The sequence below is a fragment of the Capricornis sumatraensis genome, chromosome 22 (genome assembly GCF_032405125.1).
Source record: "Capricornis sumatraensis isolate serow.1 chromosome 22, serow.2, whole genome shotgun sequence".
Taxonomy (NCBI): Eukaryota; Metazoa; Chordata; class Mammalia; order Artiodactyla; family Bovidae; genus Capricornis; species Capricornis sumatraensis.
This window is the reverse complement of record NC_091090.1, coordinates 38,424,005-38,436,384: the sequence shown is the minus strand read 5'-3', so window position 1 is coordinate 38,436,384 and position 12,380 is coordinate 38,424,005. Positions and strand designations below refer to the sequence as shown.

Below are 12,380 nucleotides of genomic sequence, written 5' to 3'. Positions count from 1 at the left end.
CAGTTTTAAATGGGTGCATTAATAGATTATAATTTGGGGGTTATGTATTACTACTGTTGTAACTGTAGTCCTTTTGGTTCTTGAATGCATCAGGATAATAATTAATTATAAATATTAATACCAACCTAGGGACACATACTACTAAAGTTATAGTGAATAGAGAAAGACACAGAATATACTAGGCAAGAAGTCAAAGTATGGGAAGTCAGCAATGGCAGCAAAGTGCAGTGCAGTATTGCCTTGAGAGGAAGGAAGGAGCTCAAAGTTTCTTGAAATACCAAGAATGAGCCAGATGTGAGGAACTGGCTTAATTTGTAAACCAGAAACTCTACGAGAAGAAATTTAAGTTCATAAAAACATTACGATGCTAAAACACAAAATTTAGATAGAGAATAGGTTAGGGTCTGGTATATAGACATTCAAAATTCTCCATTGATTAGTGCATCAGGCACTCAAGGACCACACTCACTAAAGTCTTGCTCTATTTCTCAACCTGCAGGCACCAGCATGGAGAAAGAGACAGCTCTACTCCACAGGCAGTGGAACCCTATTATATGTCCTCCTGGTTTTCCTTAAGAAGCTGTCCATGCAGCAGATTTCCTCTATCCCATCCAATCCTGCTGTCTCCCAACAGACAACAGTCATTCTGCAATCCCCATGGCTCCATCTCCCAGCTTCCGTGGACACCAGTGGACTTACAACCCTGTCCGAGGTATGAAAGGCTGCAGCATGGCTTGTCTATGTGGTTCTCACTCTGTTTAGACTGTGACAGATTAGTTAGTTCACTCTCCAACAGCTTCAAATGCCTCCCTCATCCCAGTGGATGGCCATGGACGTGGGGATCTCTCCCCTGCGCTTCAGCTTCTTCTCTCCCAGGTGCAGGCTGGTCCCACTTGCTCTGCTCCTTCTTTTCCCTTCCTCCTTGTCCCTTCTTTCCTTTGTCCTACCGAGTTCCATATGGATCCGGATATTCCTTCTCAGTAGTCAGGGAGTCCTGCCAGTATTCACCTGGTCTTCTGAGGGAACTGCTGCATCTTTAGACGTTCTTGATGCATCAGTGGAGACAGGTGTACTCCACTTCCACCTACCTCTCCATCATCTTGTACACCCTGATTTGTGCATGTATTAAAAACAAGTTTCCCTTTCTATTACATAACACTGTCATCACCATACACGTTTAACTTTTGCTTTTTGAGAACAACGCAGATAAGTTCTACTCTCTTCAGTTCAGTCATTCATTCAGTGGTGTCCGACTCTATGTGACCCCATGGACTCTGGCTACACAGGCTTCCCTGTCCATAAACAACTCCCAGAGCTTGTTCAATCTCATGATTAGATCTCATGATAGATCATGAAGTTCAAACTTAGATACTCAGACATTAATTTTTTATACACAAAAAAATTTAACCTTTAAAAATCTCTCCCTATTTGTCCTACCCTCCAGTCTTTGGCGATCATTTTTCTACTCTGAGTTCCATCTTTTGTTTTTGAAATTCCTTATATTTGAGATCCTATGGTATTCGTCTTTCTCTGACTTAGTTCACTTGGCATAATACCCTCCAGTTCCATCCAGTTGCCAGAAATGGAAGGATTTCTTTCTTTTTCTAACGGCTAGATAATATTTTCCTGTACATGTCACATCACATTGTTTTAATACATTCACCTGTTGAAAGATTGTTGTTTCTATAACAAGGCTACTGTGAATAATGCTGCAGTGAGCATGGGAATACAGATCTCTCTTTGAGACAATGATTTCACTTACTTGACTATATATCCAGAAGTGGGATAATGGATCACATAACTGTTCTCTTTTAAATTTCTTGAGGAAACTCCACAGTATGTTTCTGTGGGAGTTGCACCAGTATACCTCCTTACCAACAATGCATAAGCACTCATTTTCTCCACATCCTCAATAACATTTGTCTTTTCTTACATTTTTGGTACTACCCTTTCCAACAGGTATGAGGTGATATCTCTTGTGCTTTTGATCTGCATTTCCTTTGATTATTAGTGATGCTGAGCATCTTGTCATATACCTCTTGATCATCTACATGTCTTATTTGTGGGAAGATGTCTATTCTTTAAAGGTGTAGCATACATTATGTTTACTATATTCCAATATACGAAACTCAGTTGCTGACCTATATATCAACAATGAACTATCAGAAAGTGGAATAAAGAAAACAATCCCATTTACTATTGCATCAAAAAAAGATAAAACACTGAGAAATAAACTTAAGAAATAAGAAATAAACTTAACTTGTGTGTAAAATTTTATACACAACCTTTAAGACATTGACAAGAGAAATTTAAAAAGAGTTAAAGATATGTAAAGTTAGGTTGTCCATTCAATGTGTTTCCTGAGGTAGGATTTGTATTACTATAAACTTCCCTCTTAGAACTGCTTTTGTTGCATCCTCTAGGTTTTAGATCATTATGTTTTCATTGTTCTTTGTTTCTAGGAATGTTTTGATTTCCCTTATTTCTTTAGTAACCTTTTCATTGTTTAGAAATGTGTTGTTTAGTCACCATGTGTTTGTGTTCGTTAAAGTTATTTTTTCCTATTATCGATATCTAGTCTAATAGTGTTGTGGTCAGAGAAAATGCTTGAAATAATTTCAATTTCCTTAAGTTTATTGAGGTTTGATTGTGACTCAAGATGAGGATAATACTCCATGTGCATTTGAGAGAAACTGTATTCTTCTGCATTTGAATGGAATGTGCGTATTGAGGTGCTCTTATGTTGGGTACATAAATAGTTAAAATTGTTATGGCTTTTTCTTGGACTGACCTCTTGATCATTTGGTAGTGTCCTTCTTTATCTCTTATAATAGTTTTGATTTTAAGGTTTATTATTTCTGATACTAGAATTGCCAATCTTGCTTTCTTTTGATTTCCATTTGCATGGAATATCTTTTTCTATCCTCTCACTTTCAGTGTGTATGTGTCTCTAGGACTGAAGTGGGTTTCTTGTAGACAGCATATATATGGGTCTTGTTTTCATATCCATTCAGCCAGTCTATGTGTTTTGGTAAGAATGGCAGAAGATAATAGCAAATAAAGCAACTGATAAAAGATTGCTTTCCAAAATACAAGCAACTCAAACAACTCAGTCATCAAAAGCAAAGGCAAGAACTGCAAAATAAACTAGTGAGACCATATCAAACTCAAAACATTTTGCATAGTAAAAGAAGCCATCCATAGAATGAAATGGAAACCTATGGAATGAAAAAGAAAAATTTTGCAAATCACATATTTGGTAAGGGCTTCGTATCCAAGTATATATAAGAGACCCATGCAACTCAGTAGGAAAAGAAATCAAAACAACCCAAATTATTAAATGAACAGAGGAAGAGTAAATGATTTGAAAAATCTGAAGAGTGGACTGTAGATGACAGACACTGTAAGGTTTTCCTTCCAGAACAGAAGCCTGTGTCTTCCTGGCATTGCTTTATTTCCAACACCTGTTTGGTGACTGCAGTTCCCAGTATACGTCCTTCACTCGATAGCAATCACCCTACAGTGAGCTATATGTGCTAAGAATACCCTACTAACTACAAAAAACTAATAATTACATACTTGATCTTGAAGCATATAAAATCCAAGGTGATTTCCAGAATTTTCCACTCCATTGTTTTCTACATTCTATTTCAAAATTGAAACACCTACGAAGGAAAAATGAGTAGGGGACCTCAATAATACATGGATAGAAAGTCATTTAAAACTGGGAGCATTACTGGATTATAATTTGGGGGAATGTGTTATTACTAATACTACTATAATTTTCTTCCCTTTAATTCTCTGCTATACTAGGTTGGTATTCATTTAAAATAGTAATAACAACATAGAGGCATATAGTACTCAAGTTACAGTAGATTGAGAAAGACAAAGCTTATGAGGCAGGAAGTGAAATAACAGAAAATTAGCAATGGTATCAAATCAAGGGGCTGTATTGCCTAGAAAGAAAGCAGATTTCTCTAATTGTTTGGAGACAACACGAACAGGCCAGATAGGAGCCAACCAGCTTAAGCTGTATACCAGAAACTGCCCCAGAAGGAAAATGAAGTTCATAAAATATGCTGATGCTAAACATCAAAATCCAGACAGTAAGAGAATAGGGTAGGGTTTATGTAGATGCTGAAAACTACTTAGAGAGGTAGACATGGAAGCAAATACACTAATGAGCATCAGAAAAATCAAAGCACAAAAGGGTCGGAAAATCATAAAGAGACTTGGTAGTCTGATCAAAAGAATAAGAGAATCAAATTATAAAACCAAAATATAAAGACTACTGCACATGTTAGAACCAGAGAATGCTCAGCAGAGAAAATTTCGGCCTTAGTGACCAGCGAACAGAAGCCTCCAGCATCAGGAACAAACACCCTGGGCAGGACTCACGACTGTGCGCCTCTGGGAACAGCCTCAGTTTCAGTTTGGGCACTATGCCACCTAAAGTCAAATGCAGAGAAGGATTGTAGCTTGCTATGGCACTGAATCACAGACAATAATGTTTGTTAGTTTATTTTTCTCATGCAACTATAAAGTTAATGAATCACTAACCAATGATAATTTATATCATCAGTTTCCAGTCAGATCCTCTTTAGTCATAAATTGGATATCTGAACCTGTTATATGATTCTCAATAACAGTTTTAATAATTAAATTTGTTGATGTTTAATTGAAGGGTAATTGCTTTACAATACTGTACTGCTTTCGGCCACACATCAGCATGTATCAGCCATAGGTATACTTACATCCCCTGGATCTTGAATCTCCTTGCCCCCTTCCTTTCAGTCTCATCCCTCAAAGTTGTTACAGAAAAATATGGAAGGCTTCACAAATGTGTGTGTCATCCTTGGGCAGGGGCCATGCTAATCTTCTCAGTATTATTCCAACTTTTTAATATTTGTGCTACCAAGGCAAACACAGGAATAACATTTTAACAGGAAAAAAAATCATATAGTTAGTCATCTACCAATAAATGATTAATTACATTAGGAATTAGGGTATTCTGTGCTATTTGCTGCCTCTAATAAAATAGAATTGTATAAGGTCCAAAGTTCCAAGAAGGAATTAAGCATATATTTATGCATAACACATGTATATGTACACAGAAATAGATGCACACAAATATGTCCATGTTATACAAGATATTATTCTCCTTGCCTGACTCAATAAGCTCTTTAGTTGATGAGAGAGATAATTCTAAATTTCTCAGACTTAAATGTCTTCCTTTTAAGAACCACTCCTTTTATTTTCATCACCTAATTTTAAATAACCATTTTATTCTTAGATACCATGCCCCTTTATACTAACTAAGAGCAGAGAAAACCTGAAAGTGAAAGCAAAGTCACTCAGTCGTGTCGGACTCTGGGACCCTGTGGACTGTAGCCTACCAAGCTCCTCTGTCCATGGGATTCTCCAGGCAAGAATAACAGAGTGGGTTGCCATTTCCTTCTCCAGGGGATCTTCCCAACCCAGGGATCGAACCAATGTTTCCCGCATTGGAGGCAGACGCTTTAACCTCTGAGCCACCAGGGAATGCTAATATCTTATCCTTAATTAATGACCACTATTTGGTGAATTGGAAAAAGAATCATGTTCAGATCTCATTCAGCAGGATAAAATCTCTATTTTATCAGTTCTCTTGTTCAAACTCAATTCTTGCTCACTTCAGACTTAAATTCTGCTTACTTACAAAGGACAGACAGGAAAAGTAATATTAAAATCACACTTGCAAGTGTCTATGATTTTATGGTTCTGTTGGGCAAAGGTAGGGCCAGGAGTAATTTCTGAAATATTACAATACATCACGGAAGCATGAAGGTCTAGTTCTACTGTCAAAGAGGAGATGCTTGGAGACGGTTCAGATACTAAGTCCCATGGGTTGTCAGGATGTACTCCATCAGACAGATAAACTGTGTCCCTAAAAAGTCAAAGTCAGGAAAGGACAGGCTTTGTTCATAGAGCTGATGACGTTGTCTTGGGTGATGACCAGGTAATATTCTTGTGTTACCATTTGGAGATTTATTTGCTGTTTTCTTGAAGAAATAAATGTAACAAGAAGATTAAAGATGCATAAAAGTAGAAGAACTGTCAAGGTGCTTAGAAGAAAGGCTAGCCAGGAGAACCAGGCCCCCACCCTGATAATTGTCAAAGACTGTAACAGTGAATGTTTTATAGACAGAGCAGAACAAGTGGATAAAACCAGCATTCTAGGGTCACTTTGTTTTGCAGTCAAAGACAAAATATTTTTCTCCTAAGCACAGTCATCAAGCTCTGGATGTGGTCCTGGTTGCACACATGCAGACTGAGAGCCCACTGGCATGTGTGATGTGACATCAGGAAGTGAACAGATGAGTGTATTGGTGCCCAGTCACCTGCATCTGCTAATAATGGGACCTGGGGAAAATTACTTGCCCTCTCCAAGTCATTGCATCTTCATTAACATAACTTGATGATCATAGTGAAGATTAAGGCAATCTCACAGGGTTCTTGTGAAACACAAATTTTAAGATGCTTTTAAAGCTTTTGGGAAAGTATCAAAAACATGCATCGGGTTACTAAGGTGAGTGAGCAGATCCAAGGTGCAATATCCTTTTCTCTTAGTATTCTCTTTTGTACTTAATAGTAGTAATCAGTCAGTAATGTGTTTCCTCTTACCCCAGTGTGATGGTAAACCACACAGATCAACTGGACTTTTCTTGTCATTTCAGTGTCTAAAATGCAAGCATTAGTCAATGTACAGTGAAAAAATTACAAATTCCTAGAGGGCCTTGCTACCAAAGTCTGCAGACTCCAAACATTAAACTGTCTTAAAAAAATGGCCTGAAAACTCTGGCTCAGAATTAAGTTCCAAATGTTTGCAGAGCACAGAAGTACTTCTGGGAGCAATATAAAATTACAGGGAGTAACATGCTTCTCCAACTATCTATCTGTGCAAATATCATCATCCTTTTAAATTGACACAGAAAACACTCCTTCTTCCCCAACACAGATACTACAGTACCAACTCCTGCTCAGAGCAACAGGGAAGGAGAAGGCTTCCCTCCACGGGATGGATTTGATAACCTCAGGTGACTAGATCATCTCAGAATGGCTCATGTTTTTAATTAAACAGGGTCCTGCCTGCTTCTGCTGCTGGTCATGTCAAATCTGCTCCTGTGCCATGGCAACTCATACCAGTCTTCCTGTCCTAACGTGACTGACATCCCCCTGGAATCCCGTACAGTACTGGCACTCAATGCCTCCAGGCTGTCCCACAACATCTTTAAGCATTCCAGAATAATGTTCAATGAGTTTGTAAGTACTGTGGTGGTGGTTTAGTTGCTAAGTCGTTTCCGACTCTTGTGACCCCATGGACTATAGCCTGCCAGGCTCCCAGATGGAACCCTTGCATAAGTGACTGGGCTATACTGTCCTTTCAACAAGAACGCTGCATCAGCCAAACTTCAAATAACACAGTCTCTAGGTCAAAGAAGCCGTCAGCTCATAAGATGCGGAATACGAAGAAAGGATTAGTTTTGTGAAATCTCAAGGATTCCTAAGAAGTGCAATAGCTTTTTCAATTTCCTTTCATTCATTTTCTTCAGTAAATTTCCAAAATAAATGATTTTGTATTTGTCAGCCACGAATGCCATAAAATAATACAATAGACTCAGTGGAATAAACAAAAGAAATTTATTTCCTCACAGTTCTGGGGGCTAGAAGTTCCAGATCACGGTACCAGCAAGATGAGGTTCTGGTAAGAATTCTTTCCTCCCAGGCTGGATTCTCCATGCATCCTCACACAGGGTGGAGGGTGGGGAAGAGAGATAGAGGAAAAGACACAGAGACACAGAGACACAGAGGTAATTCTCTGGTGTTTCTCTTCATGAAGACACTAAACATATTGCTTCAGTGTTCCACCCTAAGAGCTCATTTATCCTTAATGGGCTTCACTGGTGGCTCAGATGGTAAAGAATCTGCCCTCAATGTGAGAGACCTGGGTTCTATCCATGGGTCTGGAAGATTCCCTGGAGAAGGGAATGGCAAGCCACTCCAATATTCTTGCCTGAGAAATCCCATGGACAGAGGAGTCTGGTGGGCTAGGGTCCATTTCAAAACACAGTACTTTGGCAGTTAGGGCTCTAACACATGAAGTTGAAGAACACACATTCAGTCCACAATACTACCTGACACAAAGCACCTTTAGGTGGGACTGGGAAAAAGGAAGCATGTTGATTTTCTGGTCCTTCAGTGTCTCTCTGGGCTTTCTTCTCCAGGCTCAGAGTAAATAGCCAATAGATGAGAACTGCTCTGCAGTGAGCTTGGTGGATGGAACATGTTAAACAAAGCTGAATCCTGGTCACAAAAACAAATACTGGTAGTTTTTTTAATGCTACAAATTATTGTTTTAAGATTTGCAGTGAATAGCTTTAGAGCTACAATAGGAGGGGAGTTTACAATTGGAAACAATTATTCTGTTTCTAATGAAAGTATTTGAAAGTTGTATGTTCATTCTTTTAGGTCAATCAAGGAGCACCAAGTAGAGCAGACAGCTAATAAAAAGTGGCGCTAAAGGTTTCTATTAAAGAATACTGGAGTAGGCTGCTCTACCCTCTTGCAAGGGATGCTCCTCACCTAGGGATCAAGCCTGAGTCTTCTTACATGTCCTGCATTTACAGGAATGTTCTTTACCACTGTCACCTGGGAAGCACCAAGTATTGGTTCAAGACTACTATATTTGGTTCAAATACTAAAAAGTAAAAACAAAACAAAACAAAAACAGATTAAAAAAAGAGAATGGAAAAGGTTGAACTTAGAAAAGTTATATGTAAAATCATTTATATAGAGACAATGTATAGAAAAAGTAGGAAAAGGATGACTTTCAAATTTTGTGATGCCTGCTTATTAAAATTACACGACTGTCAAACATATTGATGTTCTGATAATGGGTTCACCTACTGAATGCCCAACAACCCTAACTAATTGCCTGATCACTTTCAGGATGTAAAATATGCCCAGGGAAAACTGTACTATATCAATGCCACCAACAGCTGCCACAGCAATTCCCTCCACACTTCTGAAGAAAGAGAAAAACTCCTAGAAGCAAATGTGAGTCTTTCACCTGGGTTTTTAACTGGATCGAATGAGACAGTATGTAGCTTACCAGGCTTCATAATATTAGAGGTTATGGTAACTGTACATGCAGAAAATGGTGGAGGAACCATAAGCAACTGAAGAGAAATTATATTATGCACTTGATGAAGCATGAGTGAAATCAAGGGATGACTAATGATCTGTAGTAGCAAGATAAATAACAGATCTATAAATTGTCCATGCAGACAACTTTAGTTCAACCAATGCATTAGACACAGGATTGCAGCCATTATACTGTACAAAAACAGGAAATGAATGGGAACTTCCATGTGTAAAATATAAGATTGCAAAATTCATGAATATGTAAGAAATACCCCAGTTTTGAGTACTCCCTGTTACTAGTGACTGCTAAGTGGGAGTCCTATACCACACCACCCAAGCCACCACATCTGCCTTTCAAGGCTCTCCTGATTCTGCTTCTACTTCTCTGACACCTCCTTCATTCATCATTCTCAATGACTCTTCTGTCACCTTTTAATTTATAAGTCTCCTCCACAATGGCCTATAAAACATTGCTTTGCTTCTCATGTCCGCAACAATGGCTCTGTTCTGAGGACAACACAGTTTACATATCAAGCCTCAATCATTTATGGCAACTCCAAATTTTCACCATTATAATCTCTCCTTTATGATTTCATGTATTATCCTTCCTCCTAACATTATTTAAAAACTTTTAACACACATCCCCCATTAAAATACTATCTTCTCTCTCTACAACCTTCTTAATGATACCAGCATTCTTTTCCTCTGTTAAGCTCATTAGTAATGAGGATGATCAAGTAAAGAAAAAAGGCCGAAGAGGAAGAAGAGGAGGGATTGTTCAATAAGCTTAAATTTAAAGTTTATTGAGAGTTACTATATGGCCATACATTTACTAAGCACTTTATGTGCATTACTAATTTAATCCTATTCACTTCTCTGTTCTTTACCAGTAAAACAGTTCATGGCTGTAAAGAAATCAAGCATATTAACTAGAGATCTTCAGCCCCCGGGATTTTCAGGCTCAATTCTGCTAGTAGTAGTGAACTGGCGGGGGGGGGGGGGGGGGGGGCGGAGGGGCGGGAACCCTCCATTGTGAATCCCACTGATGCTGTAACTAAAGACAACGTTGTGCCATTTTCTGCCTGGAGACATGTCAACAGAACAGACTGCTCTGATGTCAGCAGGGGGCTGGTGTTGGGATCAACTGAGGAGAGAAAGCCAGTTTAGGAAAATCATGTCTTTTCATTGTCTCTTTGCTGTAATATCATAAAACAATTACCGATCAAACATCAATATGAATGACTCACTTGATTCATTAATATGAATGAATCACTGGGTGACAATGATGTGGGCACAGGTGGAATCCCTCTTTCCTGGGTTAGGCACTGCAGGCACATAATGATTTGCCATAAAATACTTAGATTTCTCTCACACAAACATACAAACATAAAAGAACTCTCTGAGTGGTGGTAAAATTTCAGAAAAAAAAGAAAATTCTTCATGTTATAAATTAGAATGCATCAGAAGAATTAGTTCCTAAAATAACCTAGATTTTTAATAATTCAGCAAAGTGTGAACTAATAGCTTCCATTTTATAATCTTGAAACTTTTACTATCTTCAAAAATCTCTGCATACACACAGGAATAACCAAATTATTTAGGTTGGCTGCTCTGAAAAAAGATCACATGATACTAAAACCACTGAATTATGATTATTTTAATGAGACTGTGTCTTCTGGTTGCTTAGATTGAAGACCTTAGTAAGTGGATACTCATGTTACTGTACTCCTGGAATAGACCTCTGTATCATCTACTCGCGGACCTGCGGAGTATGAAAGAACTCTCAGATACTATCGTATCAAGTGCCAGAGAGAGTGTGAAAAATCTACTAGAACTTAAAGCACTCATAGAGAGGCAAGTCTGCCAGGTGAGCATCCTGCAGAGGGCTTTCTTGCTTTGCTTATCAATGAAAGAGGTGACGTCTGTAATGCATAAGGTGTTTGGAATTATCTCATTTTGTAAGAAAAAGATTCATGACTTCTATACGCTAGACTGCTACTACATAAAGCAGGAGCCTAGGCATTCATAGTGATAGACTCTACTGTAAAGGAATCAGAACTTCACTGCAATTTTTCACATGGGCAGCCTTCCCTGCAATGCACACAATTCCACCAAAAGCTTGGCTCTTCCTGGGCACAGGTGGTTGAAATATTTTCAATAGTAAGAGAGCTAGAGAACAGAATTTCCAAGATCAGCATTTTCTTCAAAGTAACCCAGGACGTATGCTATTGAAGTTCCAACTGTCTTCTTTCTCTGTTTTGCTCAAATCAAAGGATGAGAGTGGGAAGGAAGAAAAGAGGAAGTTAAAACTAATCTTGAGTTATGTTTCTCCATTTTAGACTCCTAATAGTTTTTTCATAGACTGGCTTCAAAATCCACATATAGAGAATTTTATATACGTTTGTCTTCCCCAAATCTTAATTTGATAATTAGAAGCAAAGGAAAAAAAAAAAGCAAATCCTAATAAAACCCATAAGAAGTCTTTATCCTTTGAACACTCAGATTATTGTTCCAGTAAGGTGGAAGATGTTGAAGGCTTGCTTTTACTGGTGTGCACTCCCATCCCTGCAGTCCAGCGATGAAGATGTGCGCCATTCTGCATTTTATAAGCTGTTCAAGTGCCTGCATAGGGATTCACGTAAAGTTGACACATACACGAAGATGCTGGGATGCCGAATCACCAATTCGTGCTAAATCCACATCCATCCCATCCGGCTCTGAGGTGGTCATGATGATGTATCCCATAGCAAGCTTTTTTGAACTTATAGCTTTTTAATGTATGCTCTGTGAAATTGGTCTCCTTTAAAAAAAATAAACACAGACTCTGTACAGATGTCAAAATCTAAGAGGCCAATTTGTTAACATTTCTTATCTTCATTTAATAGAAAATCAAAAGAAAATCCACCCCTACAATTGAGAGAATGAAGCTCTATTAAAATTAGTCACAAGTAGCAGAAGCTGGCACTCCACTCCAGTACTCTTGCCTAGAAAATCCCATGGACGGAGGAGCCTGGTAGGCTGTAGTCCACGGGGTCGCTAAGAGTCAGACATGACTGAACGACTTCCCTTAAACTTTTCACTTTCGTGCATTGGAGAAGGAAATGCAACCCACTCCAGTGTTCTTGCCTGGAGAATCCCAGGGACAGGGGAGCCTGGTGGGCTTCCATTTATGGGGTCACACAGAGTCGGGCACGACT

At 38.6% G+C, this 12,380-nt stretch overlaps 1 non-coding gene and 1 pseudogene across 1 annotated transcript; one reads left to right on the top strand and one right to left on the bottom strand.

Moving 5' to 3' along the window:
* Positions 1-554: 554 nt before the first annotated feature.
* LOC138069489 (placental prolactin-related protein 3-like) lies at positions 555-11,877 on the top strand (annotated as a pseudogene).
* LOC138069848 (U6 spliceosomal RNA) lies at positions 4,819-4,927 on the bottom strand. The gene has a single exon (XR_011144116.1). It is a non-coding gene; the product is annotated as a U6 spliceosomal RNA (small nuclear RNA).
* Positions 11,878-12,380: the final 503 nt, after the last annotated feature.